Source organism: Bufo bufo, chromosome 5, assembly GCF_905171765.1.
Source record: "Bufo bufo chromosome 5, aBufBuf1.1, whole genome shotgun sequence".
Lineage (NCBI taxonomy): Eukaryota > Metazoa > Chordata > Amphibia > Anura > Bufonidae > Bufo > Bufo bufo.
This window is the reverse complement of record NC_053393.1, coordinates 291,170,860-291,189,792: the sequence shown is the minus strand read 5'-3', so window position 1 is coordinate 291,189,792 and position 18,933 is coordinate 291,170,860.

Genomic DNA, 18,933 nt, shown 5'->3' with positions numbered 1-18,933 from the left:
ACAGCCGTGCCTTCCCTGCACATGCAAGTGTCCGATAAAATCAAGTGTGCACTGCGCAACGCCATTTGTGGCAAGGTCCACCTAACCACAGATTTGTGGACCAGTAAGCACGGCCAGGGACGCTATATCTCACTAACTGCACACTGGATGAATGTAGTAGCGGCTGGGCCCCCGGCGGACAGTTCCTTGGCGCACGTCCTTCCGCCCCCTAGGATCGCAGGGCATCATTCTCTGCCTCCTGTAGCCTCCTCCTCCTACTCGGCTTCCTCCTCCACTGCTTCCACCAGCTCATCCGGTCAGCCACACACCTTCACCACCAACTTCAGCACAGCCCGGGGTAAACGTCAGCAGGCCATTCTGAAACTCATATGTTTGGGGGACAGGCCCCACAGCGCAAAGGAGTTGTGGCGGGGTATTGAACAACAGACCGACGAGTGGTTTCTGCCGGTGGGCCTCAAGCCAGGCCTGGTGGTATGCGATAATGGGCGAAATCTCGTGGCAGCTCTGGGACTAGCCGGTTTGACGCACATCCCTTGCCTGGTGCATGTGCTGAACTTGGTGGTGCAGAGGTTCATTCACCACTACCCCAACATGTCAGAGCTGCTGCATAAAGTGCGGGCCGTCTGTGCGCGCTTCCGCCGTTCACATCCTGCCGCTGCTCGCCTGTCTGCGCTACAGCGGAACTTCGGCCTTCCCGCTCACCGCCTCATATGCGACGTGCCCACCCGGTGGAACTCCACCTTGCACATGCTGGAGAGACTGTGCGAGCAGCAGCAGGCCATAGTGGAGTTTCAGCTGCAGCACGCTCGCGTCAGTCGTACTGCCGAACAGCACCACTTCACCACCAATGATTGGGCCTCCATGCGAGACCTGTGTGCCCTGCTGCGCTGTTTCGAGTACTCCACCAACATGGCCAGTGGCGATGACACTGTTATCAGCGTTACAATACCACTTCTATGTCTCCTTGAGAAAACACTTAGGGCAATGATGTTAGAGGAGGTGGCCCAGGTGGAGGAGGAGGAGGATGAGGGCTCGTTTCTAACACTTTCGGGCCAGTCTGTTCGAAGTGGCTCAGAGGGAGGTTTGTTTAAGCAGCAGAGGACAGGTTCACAAGTCGCCAGCCAAGGCACTGTACTGGAGGACGAGGAGGATGAGGAGGAGGAGGTGGAGGGGGACGAGGATGACGCAAGTTCACAGCGGGGTGGCAGCCCAGGCCCATCACTGGTGCGTGGCTGGGGGGATACGGTGGACGATGACGATACGCCTCCCACAGAGGACAGCTTGGGTAGCCTGGCCCACATGAGCGAATATATGCTCCAATGCCTGCGCAACGACAGCAGAGTTGCCCACGTTTTAACGTGTGCAGACTACTGGGTGGCCACCCTGCTGGATCCCCGGTATAAAGACAATGTGCCCACTTTAATTCCTGAACTGGAGCGCGACCGTAAGATGCGCGAGTACAAGCGCACGCTGATAGAGGCGCTCTTGAGAGCATTCCCACATGTCACAGGGGAACAGGTGGAAGGTGAAGGCAGAGGAGTGGCAAGAGGTCGCCAACGCAGCTGTGTCACGGCCAGCTCATCTGAGGGCAGGGTTAGCATGGCAGAAATGTGGAAAATTTTTGTCTCCACGCCACAGCTATCTGCACCGACACCTGATACGGAACGTGTTAGCAGGAGGCAGCATTTCACTAACATGGTTGAACAGTATGTCTGCACACCCCTCCACATCCTGACGGATGGTTCGGCCCCATTCAACTACTGGGTTTCGAAATTGTCCACGTGGCCAGAGTTAGCATGTTATGCCTTGGAGGTGCTTTCCTGCCCGGCGGCCAGCGTTTTATCTGAACGCGTATTCAGCACGGCAGGGGGCGTCATTACTGACAAGCGCAGCCGCCTGTCCACAGCCAACGTGGACAAGCTGACCTTCATAAAGATGAACCAGGCATGGATCCCACAGGACCTGTCCCTCCCTTGTGCAGAGTAGTCCTTATTAACTGCCTAAAACATGTCTTGTTGTGCTACAGGCCACTTCTTTATTTGATACAAATTTTATGAAACCCACAGTTGAATGAAACTCTTCTCTGTCTGGGCGCCGGGGCCTAACCAGATGAAAGTGGCCGGTTAAACTAACGGGTGACATGAAGCCATAACCTCTGCCATGCTACCTCTGTCTTCTGTCTGGGTGCTGAGGCCTAAGTCAAATAAAGCGGTCTTCTGCTGTGCTGGGGGATATGAAGCTAATCTCTGACCTCTCTCCTCTGTCTGGGTCCAAAGGCCTAAATCACTGAAAGAGGCCTTCTCCTGTGGTGTGTGATATGATGCCAGAATATGTGCTGTGGGGCCTCTCTCCTCTTCCTGGGTGCAGGGGTCAAATAAACTAAATTGTGGCCTACTCCTGTGGTGGTTGATATGATGCCTGATTCTCTGATGTGGAACCTCTCTCCTCTGTTTGGGTGAAGGGGTCAAAGTAACTAAATGGTGGCTTCTCCTGTGGTGGCTGATATGATGCCAGAATATGTGCTGTGGTGCCTCTCTCCTCTGTCTGGGTCCAAAGGCCTAAATCACTGAAAGAGGCCTTCTCCTGTGGTGTGTGATATGATGCCTGAATATGTGCTGTGGTGCCTCTCTCCTCTTCCTGGGTGCGGGGGTCAAAGTAACTCAATGGTGGCTTCTCCTGTGGTGGCTGATATGATGCCAGAATATGTGCTGTGGGGCCTCTCTCCTCTTCCTGGGTGCAGGGGTCAAAGTAACTCAATGGTGGCTTCTCCTGTGGTGGTTAGTATGATGCCAGAATATGTGCTGTGGGGCCTCTCTCCTCTTCCTGGGTGCAGGGGTCAAAGTAACTCAATGGTGGCTTCTCCTGTGGTGGCTGATATGATGCCAGAATATGTGCTGTGGGGCCTCTCTCCTCTTCCTGGGTGCAGGGGTCAAAGTAACTCAATGGTGGCTTCTCCTGTGCTGATTGATATAAAGCTGATGGTTGTGCCATCTGACATGGTTGCCAGGGTCTGATTCAATGGGGGCCTACTCCTGTGGTGGGTGATCTAAATGCCTGATTCTCTGCTGTGAAACCTCTCTCCTCCGTCTGGGTGTAGGGGTCAAAGTCTTTCAAAGTCGCCTTCTCCTGTGCTGATTGATATGAAGCTGATGGTTGTGCCATCTGACATGGTTGCCGGGGTCCCATTAAATTGTGGCCTACTCCTGTGGTGGTTGATATGATGCCTGATTCTCTGATGTGGAACCTCTCTCCTCTGTTTGGGTGAAGGGGTCAAAGTAACTAAATGGTGGCTTCTCCTGTGGTGGCTGATATGATGCCAGAATATGTGCTGTGGTGCCTCTCTCCTCTGTCTGGGTCCAAAGGCCTAAATCACTGAAAGAGGCCTTCTCCTGTGGTGTGTGATATGATGCCTGAATATGTGCTGTGGTGCCTCTCTCCTCTTCCTGGGTGCGGGGGTCAAAGTAACTCAATGGTGGCTTCTCCTGTGGTGGCTGATATGATGCCAGAATATGTGCTGTGGGGCCTCTCTCCTCTTCCTGGGTGCAGGGGTCAAAGTAACTCAATGGTGGCTTCTCCTGTGGTGGTTAGTATGATGCCAGAATATGTGCTGTGGGGCCTCTCTCCTCTTCCTGGGTGCAGGGGTCAAAGTAACTCAATGGTGGCTTCTCCTGTGGTGGCTGATATGATGCCAGAATATGTGCTGTGGGGCCTCTCTCCTCTTCCTGGGTGCAGGGGTCAAAGTAACTCAATGGTGGCTTCTCCTGTGCTGATTGATATAAAGCTGATGGTTGTGCCATCTGACATGGTTGCCAGGGTCTGATTCAATGGGGGCCTACTCCTGTGGTGGGTGATCTAAATGCCTGATTCTCTGCTGTGAAACCTCTCTCCTCCGTCTGGGTGTAGGGGTCAAAGTCTTTCAAAGTCGCCTTCTCCTGTGCTGATTGATATGAAGCTGATGGTTGTGCCATCTGACATGGTTGCCGGGGTCCCATTAAATTGTGGCCTACTCCTGTGGTGGTTGATATGATGCCTGATTCTCTGATGTGGAACCTCTCTCCTCTGTTTGGGTGAAGGGATCAAAGTAACTAAATGGTGGCTTCTCCTGTGGTGGCTGATATGATGCCAGAATATGTGCTGTGGGGCCTCTCTCCTCTTCCTGGGTGCAGGGGTCAAAGTAACTCAATGGTGGCTTCTCCTGTGGTGGCTGATATGATGCCAGAATATGTGCTGTGGTGCCTCTCTCCTCTTCCTGGGTGCGGGGGTCAAAGTAACTCAATGGTGGCTTCTCCTGTGGTGGCTGATATGATGCCAGAATATGTGCTGTGGTGCCTCTCTCCTCTTCCTGGGTGCGGGGGTCAAAGTAACTCAATGGTGGCTTCTCCTGTGGTGGCTGATATGATGCCAGAATATGTGCTGTGGTGCCTCTCTCCTCTTCCTGGGTGCAGGGGTCAAAGTAACTAAATGGTGGCTTCTCCTGTGGTGGTTGATATGATGCCTGATTCTCTGCTGTGAAACCTCTCTCCTCCATCTGGGTGTAGGGGTCAAAGTCTTTCAAAGTCGCCTTCTCCTGTGCTGATTGATATAAAGCTGATGGTTGTGCCATCTGACATGGTTGCCAGGGTCTGATTCAATGGGGGCCTACTCCTGTGGTGGGTGATCTAAATGCCTGATTCTCTGCTGTGAAACCTCTCTCTCCTCCGTCTGGGTGTAGGGGTCAAAGTCTTTCAAAGTCGCCTTCTCCTGTGCTGATTGATATGAAGCTGATGGTTGTGCCATCTGACATGGTTGCCGGGGTCCCATTAAATTGGGGCCTACTCCTGTGGTGGGTGATCTAAATGCCTGATTCTCTGCTTTGAAACCTCTCTCCTCCGTCCGGGTGTAGGGGTCAAAGTCTGTCAAAGTCGCCTTCTCCTGTGCTGATTGATATAAAGCTTATGCTTGTGCCATCTGACATGGTTGCCGGGGTCTGATTCAATGGTGGCCTACTCCTGTGGTGGGTGATCTGAATGCCTGATTCTCTGCTGTGTAACCTCTCTCCTCCGTCTGGGTGTAGGGGTCAAAGTAACTAAATGGTGGCCTACTCCTGTGGTGGGTGATATGATGCCTGGTTCTCTGCTGTGGGACCTCTCTCCTTTGTCTGGGTGCTGTGGTCAAAATAATAGTAAGTGACCTTCTCCATTGGTGGGTGACTTGAAGCCTGATTCTGTGCTATGGGACCTCACTCCAATTAATATTGTTTAATTTTTATTTATTTTATGTTAACTCATCATTTCCCTATCTACATTTGTTTGCAGGGGATTTAACTACATTTTGCTGCCTTTTGCAGCCCTCTAGCCCTTTCCGGGTGTGTTTTACAGCCTTTTTAGTGCCCAAAAGTTCGGGTCCCCATTGACTTCTATGGGGTTCGGGTTCGGGATGAAGTTCGGGTCGAGTTCGGATCCCGAACCCGAACATTTTTCGAAAGTTCGGCCGAACTCGTCGAACCCGAACATCCAGGTGTTCGCTCAACTCTACTCAGGAGCTGTCACTGTGGTGTGCATTGTTACCCAAAGTGACAACAGTCTGACAGGACAGCCTCAGTGTAAACTGTTCTAGTGACTCACGGTTCTTTTAACTCAAAGAATCAAATGAGTCACTAACTAAGTCGGATCTTTAGATTCTTTTAACCTGAGACTCATTCGATTCATTTCTATTCTTAGACTCCCTGTACTTACTTGTGTGACTCAGCGACTCAGAGCTGCTAGTGCTTGCCTTGCCTCAGCTCTGATTGGTTGGTGGGCGGGGAGGGGAGGGGCTGGCAGAAGCCAGCTTCCACTCTAGGATCATATTACGCTCCTCCCGAGTCCCTCCCTGCTGCCAGCAACGGCGTCTCTGCTATTGTATGTGTGCTATGTGACTGAGCTGTTTCAAATGGATCAGCTCAGTCAGGTGAATCGACTCCAGTCCTCAGGTTCAGTGAACTGAATCGATTCAAATGAACGATTCGTTCATGAACCGGACATCACTAGTTAGGAGGACAGACACTGTGGGGGGGGGTTGAACCCCCCTATCCCCCCCCCACCTTATCTACGCCCCTGCCCGGTATTAAATTATTCAAGGGATCAATCGGGATACAGGCCGATTTAGACCAATACATTTTTAGTCCTGCATATTTACTATAATCGTCAAATATCTGGAAAATCCTGGCTAATGATCCATGAAAGCCCACAAACAGCATAAAATCATCTGCATATAATGCAATTTTTTCTTCATGGGATCCAAATCTAAAGTCCACAATTTCTTTATCTTGTCTAATCATATCCGCTAAGGGTTCCATGACTATAGCAAATAGCAGGGGGGAGAGGGGACATCCCTGTCTAACCCCCCTGCCAACAGCCATATTATCCGAGTATTCTCCATTCAAAATCACCCTTGCAGAGATTTCCGTGTATAACAATTTGATCCAGGAAACAAATGTATCCCCGAATCCCATTCTCTTCAATCTGCAAAGAAAAAGGGGGTCAGTCAGCAAATCCCAAAGTGCAGGGGCACGTTGCTATGGCTGAGAACAAGACTGTTAAAGAAAACATGCAATGCAACAGCTCACTGCAAACCAAATAAAGTGCAAAATTGCATCATAATTGCAAATGCTATACTAATAAGTTAGAGATGCTTGGCAAATCGTTTTGTACAAAATTATTTGAGCCGGTCTGCCGCACGTCAAGGCAATCTCTAGTTAGACGGGTTCCTAACACAAAATTTTACCTGTTATGTGCCATGACGGCTATCATATAATTCAGAAAGTGCAGGTTCCACATGCATGCTGGATCCGCCAGAATTTCTGTCATTTTTGGTGCCAAAATGGCCTCCATTATATCCACGGAAAGCAGTTACCAGCATGCATGCCGGGCCCACTCCACACCACCCCTGGCGCCAAAAGGTCACCAAGGACTGCACTGAGAGTCCACACACTATCTCTCTCCTGGTGCAAGATGGCTTTAGTGAGTGAGGGGGAGCAGGCCAAGCTATATACTAACAATAATTAAAATCAGCCAATGGGGCAGACGAGCTGGTCAGGAGTGCACGACTAAGGAGGCAGCCACACCTCCAGCACAAACTGCAAAGAAAAAGGGGGTCAGTCAGCACATCCCAAAGCGCAGGGGCACGTTGCTATGGCTGAGAACAAGACTGTTAAAGAAAACATGCAATGCAACAGCTCACTGCAAACCAAATAAAGTACAAAATTGCATCATAATTGCAAATGCTATACTAATAAGTTAGAAATGCTTGGCAAATCGTTTTGTACAAAATTATCTGAGCCCGTCTGCCGCACGTCAAGGCGATCTCTAGTTAGACGGGTTCCTAACACAAAATTTTGCCTGTTATGTGCCATGACGGCTATCATATAATTATAATTCAGAAAGTGCAGGTTCCACATGCATGCTGGATCCGCCTGAATTTCTGTCATTTTTGGTGCCAAAATGACCTCCATTATATCCATGGAAAGCAGTTACCAGCATGCATGCCGGGCCCACTCCACACCACCCCTGGCGCCAAAAGGTCACCTAGCTTGGCCTGCTCCCTCTCACTCACTGAAGCCATCTGGCACCAGGAGAGAGATAGTGTGTAGACTCTCATTGCAGTCCTTGGTGACCTTTTTGCGCCAGGGGTGGTGTGGAGTGGGCCCGGCATGCATTCTGGTAACTGCTTTCCGTGGATACAATGGAGGCCATTTTGGCACCAAAAAAGACAGAAATTCAGGCTGATCCAGCATGCATGTGGAACCTGCACTTTCTGAATTATATGATAGCCGTCATGGCACATAACAGGTAAAATTTTGTGTTAGGAACCTGTCTAACTAGAGATCACCTTGACGTGTGGCAGACGGGCTCAAATAATTTTGTACAAAACGATTTGCCAAGCATCTCTAACTTATTAGTATAGCATTTGCAATTATGATGCAATTTTGTACTATATTTGGTTTGCAGTGAGCTGTTCCATTCTCTTCAATGTTGCAATTAGATAAGGGCCACTCTATAGTGTCAAAAGCTTTTTGAAGCATCTATAGTTAAAATCATACGCTCTCCCCTGTTTGTGGGCTCCAATTGGACATTCATGAAGTATCTAATAATATTTTCAGTTGTGGTTTTCCCCGACATGAAGCCCGACTGATGCTCATGAACTAACGTCGGCATTACCCCGCCAAGTCTTGCTGCCAAAGTCCGTGCTAGTATTTTATTGTCGGTGTTGATCAAAGAGATGGGGTGATATGAATCTGGAAAGGTAGGGTCCTTCCCCGGTTTCAAGATGAGTGTAATAAGGGCTTCCCTCAGGTATTCGGGCAATCTCCCCATCTCCCTGGAGGCCGCCCACATTGTAAGCAATTTTGGGATCAGTATTTCTCTATATTGGGCATACATTTCAAACAGAATGCCGTCTATACCTGGGGTCTTGTTTTTAGTTATACTTGATAATATTTTATCCACTTCTGTGGGTTCCAGAGGGGTTTCCAGATCTTCTGATAGTAGTTCTATCCAAAAACTGCTGTATCTGCACTGTTTTCTTTTGTCTTACTGCTGTATATATCCGCAAAATATTCCTTGAGTAGGGCTAACTTAGCTGTATGTTCCACAATTTTCTGCCCCTGTTTATTTACTAAACAATATATATATATAAACAATTCATCTTCCATTTTAGTTCCTTTATGAAGCCATTCTTTATATTTTTGTTCTGTGGGATCTTCAACATATTTTTTTTTTCATGCCACTCCGCCTCTTGTTCTAATTCTAATATTTTCCTCCTTATGCCCTTCTTATATCTTACTGTATATTTTGTGAAAATCCCTCTAATGAAGGCCTTAGCAGCCTCCCAAACCACATTAGTTCCTGCTAAACCCTCATTTATATCAACATATTCCCTAATCTCTCTCGAAATCCTATCGTGTATTCCCATTATGTTTATCCATCCTATACTTATATTCATCCCTCCTTTTTTTTTTCCTTCTACCCATTTTTAAGCTTATAATAGGGTTGTGGTCCAATATACCCCGTTGTCCATAGCTAACTCATTCAATGTCCAGTGGACCTTTATTATTTGTAAAAGCGAAGTCAATCCGTGATAAACTCCTGTGCGTTTTAGAAAAACATGAATATCTCTTTAACCCCGGGTGCATTACTCTCCAAATATCAATCCATCCCAATTCTTCTGTGATACTTTTTAATTTGGATCCGGTGCATTTCCCCTGTATTTTGCCTAATATAAATCTATCTAATTCACCATCCATTACATTGTTAAAATCTCCTAATACCAAAAGTGATTTATCCCCCGCATTAAGGGCAAGATCGTGAATTTTAAGTAAAACCTCTGTTTTAAAGGGTGGCGGTATGTAAACATTTGCTATTACCCATGCCTTCCCTTCTAAAGGCCGCAAATTTAGTATTTTGCCCAAAATGTTTTTTTTTTTTAATAACAGAATATAACAGCAGTATCTAACGCTTGTATTTCACACTGACAGATTCAGCAAAGGCTGCAAATTTAGTATTTTGCCCAAAATGAGTGTTTTTTTTAAACCAAGAACATTATTGCAGTATTTCAAGCTTGTATTTTGCACTAACAAATGCTGCATAGGCCCCAGATGTCGGGTATTGCCAAAAATGGGTGTTTTTTTTAAACCCAGAATATTTTTGCAGTATTTCAAGCTTGTATTTCATACTGACAGATGCAGCAAAGGCCGCAAATTTAGTATTTTGCCCAAAATGGGTGTTTTTTTAATAACAGAATAAAACAGCCGTATCTAACGCTTGTATGTCACACTGACAGATGCAGCAAAGACTTCAAATTTAGTATTTTGCCCAAATTGCGTGTTTTTTTTAAACCCAGAATATTTTTGCAGTATTTCAAGCTTGTATTTCATACTGACAGAATGCAGCAAAGGCGGCAAATTTAGTATTTTGCCCAAAATGGGTGTTTTTTTAATAACAGAATAAAACAGCCGTATCTAACGCTTGTATGTCACACTGACAGATGCAGCAAAGACTGCAAATTTAGTATTTTGCCCAAATTGCGTGTTTTTTTTAAACCCAGAATATTATTGCAGTATTTCAAGCTTGTATTTCCCACTGACAAATGCTGCAAAGGCCCCAGATGTAGGGTCTTGCAAAAAATGGGTGATTTTTTTTAAACCCAGAATATAATTGCAGTATTTCAAGCTTGTATTTGACGGTCACAAATGCACATATGCTGTGCTGGTGCACTGAACTTGCATAAAATGGCCGCCGCCGCCCTCCTAACTAACAGATGGATAAAAGTTATTTTTCTGTGTCACTTGGCTCAGGGCAGGGTAAAAAGATTGTGCACTGCACCCACAAAACAAAATTTATGTAGATCGCTGAGTTAACAAGCACTTCTGATAAAATATTTTTTTCCTATTCTCTCCCTCACAGCAGCAGCATCCTATCTCTACACTAATCAGAGCAGAGTGACGTGCAGCGCTATGTGACTCCATCTTATATAGAGGCTGGGTCACATGCTGCACTGGCCAATCACAGCCATGACATTAGTAGGCATGGCTGTGATGGCTTCAAAGGGCACACAAGTTAAACACTTGTTGATTGGCTGCTCTGCAGCCTTTAGAAAAGCGCCATTAAATCGCCTAACAACGAACCCGAACTTTTAGTGAAAAGTTTGGGCCCGGGGTCCAAAAATCCTAAAGTTCTGTACGAACCCGTAACTTTACAGTTTGGGTTCGCTCAACCCTACCCATAAACCGAGCCCTGACTACTATCAGTATGAACACACCTCGATGGTAGGAATGTTCATACGCAGGAACCTAGAGCCCTATCTGACCTTGAAGGGCCCTGGAAATAGTGTCAGGAAAAGAAGTCCTGATGCTTCCTAGTGTTGGGCGCGAATATTCGTATCGTGAATTTTAATTGCGAGTATCGCCTCTTCGAGAATTTGCGAAGATTTAGAATATAGTGCTATATATTTGTATTCGCAAATATTCTAGATTTTTTTCATCAGTAACCTCCCTTCTTGCTTGTTGGCCAATGAGAAGGCTGCAATGTCTTTGTCTGAGCTTAGCAACATCCATAGCAACCAATAGGAAAGATGCTTACCCCTTACTATATAATAGCCTCCCCAGCAGCCATTTTCTGCCGTTTTCTGCAGTTCTGAGAGAGATAGCAGTGTCATTGCTGTGCTCTGTGCTTTACTGTTTAATTACATTACATAGTTAGTTAGCTTATATATACAATACAGATAGTTAGTGGGAGATAGTCAGTGTAGGTTAGATCGTGATATAGTGTAGCTATATAGTGAGGTTCTGCTGTCCATACATACATGCTACAGACATAGTGCTGTGATGTCACAAGTTCACAACAATACTTAGTGCACCAATCTGTAATATGTAGTCAGACCTAATAAAATGTGAAGTTGCACGTATTGCGCCAAAATATGCACATCATTAATTGCCGATTTGCGCAATCGCAAATATATTGGAGCACTCTATCTGTATATAAAGCTATTGTAATGTTCTGCTGTGCCAACCATTTTCTCCAGTCTTAGGAAAATTCTAGCAGTTTGAAAAATGGAGCAATAGTGACCCACGCCTGTATTGCATGTGCAATACGTGCCCATTACATTGCCGATTTTCAAAATCAAGAAAATAATTGCGAATTCGAGAATTTGCGAATATATGATGAATATTCGCCCAAATATTCGCAAAATATTGCGAATTTGAATATTGACCCTGCCACTCATCACTATTCCTTCCCAGCTGAAGGAACAGGAGACTCCCTCAGGCCTAATACTAAAAAGATAGGGGAATACAACAAACAAGAAATAATGTAAAGACACTTAACTCCGAAGTACGCGGACAAACTGGAACTCAGAGGAGAAGCAACACCATCACTTCCACAACCAAAAAGCAGCTATCAACCGCATAGCATTATGGGTGAGACCAGATTAAATAGAGTAGTTGGAATAACCACTTAAGCTACACCTGAGAAATAAGGTGTGGTCATACCCAGCAACAACACAGAAACAAGTGAAACCAAAGCGGCTGTTAGATCGCATCTAGGGATGAGCAAACCCGAACTGTAAAGTTCAGGTTCGTACCGAACTTTAGGATTTTTGGACCCCGGACCCGAACCCGAACATTTCAGTAAAAGTTCGAGTTCGGTGTTCGGCGCTTTCTTGCCGCTTTTTGAAAGGCTGCAGAGCAGCCAATCAACATGCGGTTAACTGTCTGACCTTAGAAGCCATCACAGCCATGCCTACTAATGGCATGGTTGTGATTGGCCAGTGTAGCATGTGACCCAGCCTTTATATAAGCTGGAGTCACCTAGCGCTGCACGTCACTCTGATGTGCTTAGTGTAAGGAGAGGATGCTGCTGGTGATTTCAGGGAGAGAATAGGAGAGATTCTTTGCTCAAAATCTGAATCTAACTCCGCGATCTACATACGTTGTGTTTTGTGATCGAAAAAAAAAAAAAAACTTTAATAAGTAAGTCAGGTGGGCGGCGGCAGCGGCCATTTTATGCAAGCTCAGTGCACCAGCACTGCATCTGAGCTTTTGGGACATTGAAAATCAAAATTTTTTGGGCAATATACAACATCTGGATTAGTCAGTGTGCAATTTAACCACCTCCAGACCGCCGAACGCAGCGACGCATCCTGGAGGTGGTCGATTGATTCCTCCTGGACGCATATACGCGTCCTCTCGCGAGACGCAAGATTTCGGTCAGAGCCGGCCCACGCATGCGCATTGCGGGCCGGCAAAAGTTCGAGGAGTATTTCGTCAGCAACCTGCCAGCCAATGATTGTTGCTGGCAGGTTGCTGATTTTTAAAAAATCAAATCAGAAGCCATCTAACACCTTATATTTATAAATATAAGGTGTTAAATGGCTTGTCTGCTCCTCTGCTGGTCCTTTTCGTCGGTTGGTTCCAGCAGAGGAGCAGACATCACTGTGAGTACCCACCAAACACCACACTTAGCCCCAGATCACCCTCCATCACCCCCATCACCCCAATTAACCCCTTGATCGCCCCCTGTCAATCACCTAGTGAAAGGGAAAAAAGTGATCAGTGTAAACTGTCACTTTTTTTTTTTTTTCACTGGTATTGACTGTTAGGTTGGTTAGGTAGTTCGCCTCGGTTAGCGCCCAGCCCACTGCACCGCAGTCACTTATTCGCTGATTAGCGTATCGCTAATCAGCATTTGTACTTTTATAGTATCTGTAAGTGATCAAAACTGATCACAGTCAGATCTATAATTGTATTAGTGTCACCTTAGCTCGCCCTCCACCCAAAACGCAGTGTTTGCCCGATCAGGCCTGATCGGTCTCCCACACTTGCGTTCACCCACGCCCGCCCCACCGCAGTGACAAAATTTTTATTTTTTTTTGATCACTGCACAATCACTTTACAAGCACTGCGGCGTTAAAAAAAATCAGTTTTGATATTTTTTATCAATCGCAGCGGCCTCCGGTACTTTGCTAGCCTCCAATTTGTAAGACAGGCTTGCTTTTTTTCTTGGGTAGTCTCAGGGAATACCCCTAAATTTAGTAGTCCAAATGTCAAACAGGGGGTATTCTTCTGAAGAGGCCTACAGGATTCTGACCCAGTCGGATGAGGAATGGGAACCCTCATCTGACGAATCTAGTGGGTCAGAATATGAACCTGTAGAAAGCAGTGGCAGTCTGACCCAAAATTCGGACAAGGAGGTTGAGGTCCCTGATAGCAACAGGTGTACCCGGCCCCGTGTCGCTAGACCACAGGTTGTGCAGGATCCTTTTCTAGGGCAGCAGAGTGGGGCTGGCGCTGTCGGATTACGTGGTGAGGCATACACCAGCAGCACAGCTCATCCTTAACCTAGTACCAGCACTGCCGTACAACATGGTGAAGTGGCGAGCACCAGAAGAGCAGTTGAAGCTGGTATGGTGGCACGTGCAATAGTTACACCGTCGCAGCCACCACAAAGACAGGCCCATAGAGCCCCTAGAGTCCCTGAGGTGCTGGAAAATCGAACCCAATTCATCACATGCCCATGTTCTCTACTGCTATGTCCAGGACACGTTTTGAGACCATCCTGCGTTTCCTGCACTTTAGCGACAACAGCACCTCTCGTCCCAGAGGCCACCCAGCTTTTGACCGGCTCCACAAAATTCGTCCCCTCATAGACCACTTCAACCAGAAATTTGCAGATTTGTATACCCCTGAGCAAAACATCTGCATAGACGAGTCCCTAATACATTTTACCGGGCGCCTTGGCTTCAAACAATACATCCCTAGCAAGCGCGCCTGGTATGGGGTCAAATTGTATAAGCTCTGTGAAAGGGCCACAGGCTATACCCACAAATTTCGGATCTATGAGGGAAAAGATCAGACCCTGGAGCCGGTCGGTTGCCCTGACTACCTGGGGAGCAGTGGGAAGACAGTCTGGGACTTGGTGTCACCCTTATTTGGCAAGGGGTACCATCTTTATGTGGACAATTTTTACACAAGTGTGCCCCTCTTCAGGCATTTGTTCCTAGAACAGATTGGCTGCTGTGGCACCGTGCGACCTAGTCGCCGGGGCTTCCCCCAACGGCTCACTACCACCCGTCTTTCAAGGGGGGAGAGGGCTGCCTTGTGTAACGAAGAACTGCTCGCGGTGAAATGGAGAGACAAGCGTGACGTTTACATGCTCTCCTCCATTCACGCAGACACGACAATCCAAATTGAACGGGCAACCCGTGTCATTGAAAAGCCCCTCTCAGTCCACGACTATAATGCGCTCATGGGAGGGGTGGACTTCAATGACCAGATGTTGGCTCCCTATTTAGTTTCCCGACGCACCAGACGCTGGTATAAGAAGGTGTCTGTATATTTAATTCAATTGGCTGCCTATAATAGTTTTGTTCTCTACAGTAAGGCTGGGAGAACAGGATCCTTCCTCAAATTTCAGGAAGAGATCATCGAGAACCTCCTGTATCCAGGAGGTTCCGTGGCCCCAACCACCAGTGTAGTGAGCCGTCTACATGAGCGACATTTCCCCAATGTCGTTGCTGGTACCTCAACCCAACCGTCACCCCGAAAAAAATGTTGTGTCTGTAGCAGGAGTGGAATAAGGCGTGACACCCGCTATTTCTGTCCTGACTGCCCTGACCACCCTGCCCTATGCTTAGGGGAGTGTTTCCGGAAGTACCACACACAGGTACACTTAGCATAGGGATTGCATCTCACAGGACAGGTACACAGAGCTATTAGGGCCCTTTCTCTCACAGCTGCTGCAAACCTCTCCTGTCAGTGACAGCAGGGCAACCCAGAGAGAAGGCAGGTACAGTTCCCAGGTGTCCCTGCCTTCTGGATCGCTGCATACACAGCATACATGTGACCGCCGTGACTGGAGAGTGCAGGGGCTGTGTGAGGTCTTTCACAGACCTCGGTCAGCCCTGCACTGAGGCTGTACAGTGTTGTATTCTGCTGTACAGCCTCTCTGGGGGGTGCATTTCTTCTGTAACTGGGGCTACTATGTCAGCCCCAGTTACAGGAGAAATCAACAGTGAAAAAAAAAAGAAAAAGTGAAGCAAATGTCCCCTAGAGGTCTTGTATGACCTTATGGGGGACGAAAAGTGTAAAAAAAAAAATGTTAAAATAAAGGCTTGAAAAAATAAAATAAAAAAATGTTTCACATGTAAAAAAAAAAAAAGTCCCCAAGTAAGGAATAAAAAAAAAATGTTAAAAATAGAAAAAATAAAATAAAATAGACATATTTGGTATTGCCGCGTCCGTAAAAACCAGCTCTATAAAAATATCACATGACCCAACTCCTCGGGTGAACACCGTAAAAAGAAAAAAAAAAAAACTGTGTCAAAACAAGCAATTTTTGTCACCTTGCATCACAAAAGGTGCAACACTAAGTGATCAAAAACGCGTATGTCCCACAAAATGGTACCAATAAAACCGTCACCTCATACCGCAAAAAAATGAGCCCCTACATAAGAAAATCTCTCAAAAAATAAAAAAACTATAGCTCTTAGAACATGGAGACACTAAAACATCATTTTTTTGGTTTCAAAAATGCTATTATTGTGTTAAAGTGAAACAAATAAAAAAAGTATACATATTAGGTATTGCCGTGTCCGTAAAAACCAGCTCTATAAAAATATCACATGACCTAACTCCTCGGGTGAACACCGTAAAAAGAAAAAAAAAAAAAAACTGTGTCAAAACAAGCAATTTTTGTCACCTTGCATCACAAAAGGTGCAACACCAAGTGATCAAAAATGCGTATGTCCCACAAAATGGTACCAATAAAACCGTCACCTCATCCCGCAAAAAATGAGCCCCTACATAAGAAAATCTCTCAAAAAATAAAAAAAACTATAGCTCTCAGAACATGGACACATTAAAACAATTTTTTTTGTTTCAAAAATGCTATTATTGTGTAAAACTTTAATAAATGAGAAAAAGTAGACATATTAGGTATCGCCACGTCCGTAACAATCTGCTCTATAAAAATGTCACTTGACTGAACCCCTCAGGTGAACGCTGTAAAAATAAATAAATAGAAACTGTGCTAAAACAACCAATTTTTTGGTCACCTTGCCCCATAAAGTGTTATAATGAATGATCAAAAAATCATATGTACCCAAAAATAGTACTAATAAAACTGGCACCTTATCCCCTAGTTTCCAAAATGGGGTCACTTCTTGGGAGTTTCTACTGTAAGGGTGCATCAGGGGGCTTCAAATGGGACATGACATCTAAAAACCATGTGGAGTTCCTTTTCTTCTGCGCCCTGTCGTGTGCCCATACAGCAGTTTATGACCACATGTGGGGTGTTTATGTAAACCGCAGAATCTGGGTAATAAATATTGAGTTTTGTTTGGCTGTTAACCATCGATGTGTTAAAGAAAAAATTGGATTAAAATGGAAAATCTGCCCAAAAAGTTAAATTTAAAAATTTGATCTCCATTTTCCTTTAATTCTTGTGGAACGCCTAAAGGGTTAACCAAGTTTGTAAAATTGGTTTTGAATACCTTGAGGGGTGTAGTTTCTACAATGGGGTCATTTATGGGGGTATCCACTATGTAGGCCCCACAAAGTGACTTCAGACCTGAACTGGTCCTTAAAAAGTGGGTTTTGGCAATTTGAAGAATTGCTTCTAAACTTCTAAGCCTTCTAACGTCCTAAAAAAATAAAATAACATTTCCAAAATGATGCCAACATAAAGTAGACATATGGGGAATGTTAAGTAATAAATATTTTATGAGGTATCACTTTCTGTTTTAAAAGCAGAGAAATTGAAATTTAGAAAATTGCGAATTTTTAAAATTTTTGGGTAAATTTGGGATTTTTTCATAAATAAAGGTGAAATATTTTGACTCAAATTTATGACTATAATGAAGTACAATGTGTCACGAGAAAACAATCTCTGAATGACTTGGATAAATAAAGGCGTTACAAAGTTATTACCACATAAAGTGAGATATGTCAGTTTTGCAAAATTAGGCCTGGTCAGGAAGGGGGCAAATGGCCCAGATGGCAAGTGGTTAAACTTATTCACACACACACACACACACACACACACACACACACACGTATTAGTTTAGTTATATTGGATAACATAAAGTCCCACACTTACAGTTCATTACAAGCAGGGTAACAAGACAGTACTATCGCAACACTCTGTCACCGTTCTGGTTCCCTTCTCAGATTGTTCTGGTTGGGATGTCCTGTCCACACTTTATCTTAACAGCCTTTTTAACAGCACCGTTATGAGAACATAGGATGGAGTACGGGTGAGACATGTCCCACCCAATGTCTATGTTAACTATTTAAAACCCGTTCAAAAATCAATATTAAAGACAAAACTCCAGAAACAAAACAGGTGTGCTTATTCCAGACGTACTGATTAATGTAAATTATCTCCCTGAGGCATACATTCCCTTTGAGACAAAGCAAGCTTCCCTGATTCTCCCCTTTGGTTTACTACAGTGCATATAGCCACTTCAATCCTAGTTTCTAAATATAATATAGTTAAAATAAAAATTTTAATAATTAAGGCAAAAATATAGTTATAACAAGAACACTATTGTGCCAACCACCTGCCAACCCCGTTGTACTTTGCCCAACCACCTGCCATACATGGCTCTTTTACTCAAGAGTAAAGACTTCTGGAGGTGAATCCACTGACCACAGTTTACATATCCGATTTGTTTATTTTTAGATACATTTTATAGAATATTATTTATATCTCAATGAATAAAATATGGTTTTTTTTTAACTTTATTTAGGAATACTTCATTACAGTCTAGTGTTATTTAGTAGATCAGATAACGGTTATGATGTAGATATATTAATTTGTTTATATTTTTCACACTTTTCAATCTTGTTGCAATATTATTTAAAAATAAAATTATTATAAAATTTTAAAAAATAATAAGAGCCCTATCATTTATACCAATAAATAAAAATGTATGATACAAATCAAATATCATATGTAAATTATGACCTCAATGACATAGACTATTCATGGACTAATGTTAGGTTAAAAAAACAAAAATCTGATTTTATATAGATGTAACATCGGAAAAATGTATTATTCATATAATTTTTTTCACCTACAATCGCCAATAGTCAACAGCTTTATAGAATATTCACTAAATTGCATTTAATCTGATGTCAAACTAATAAACCCATATTTAAAAATGACATTATATATATATATATATATATATATATATATATTTTTTTTTTTTTAACAGTAATTAAAGCACTGCAAACCAAGGTGAAGGTCCTTCAACGGGACCATAGGACACTACTGCGGCAGTTCCGGGAGCAGCACTGCCGCAAGATCAGGGAGCTGAGGGTGCAGCAAGACCGTGGAGGAAATCCTCAACCTCATTCATGAACTAAAGGCCTTGCCTTGAGGCCAATTGTTTATTTTTTATTTTTTTTCTGTTTTT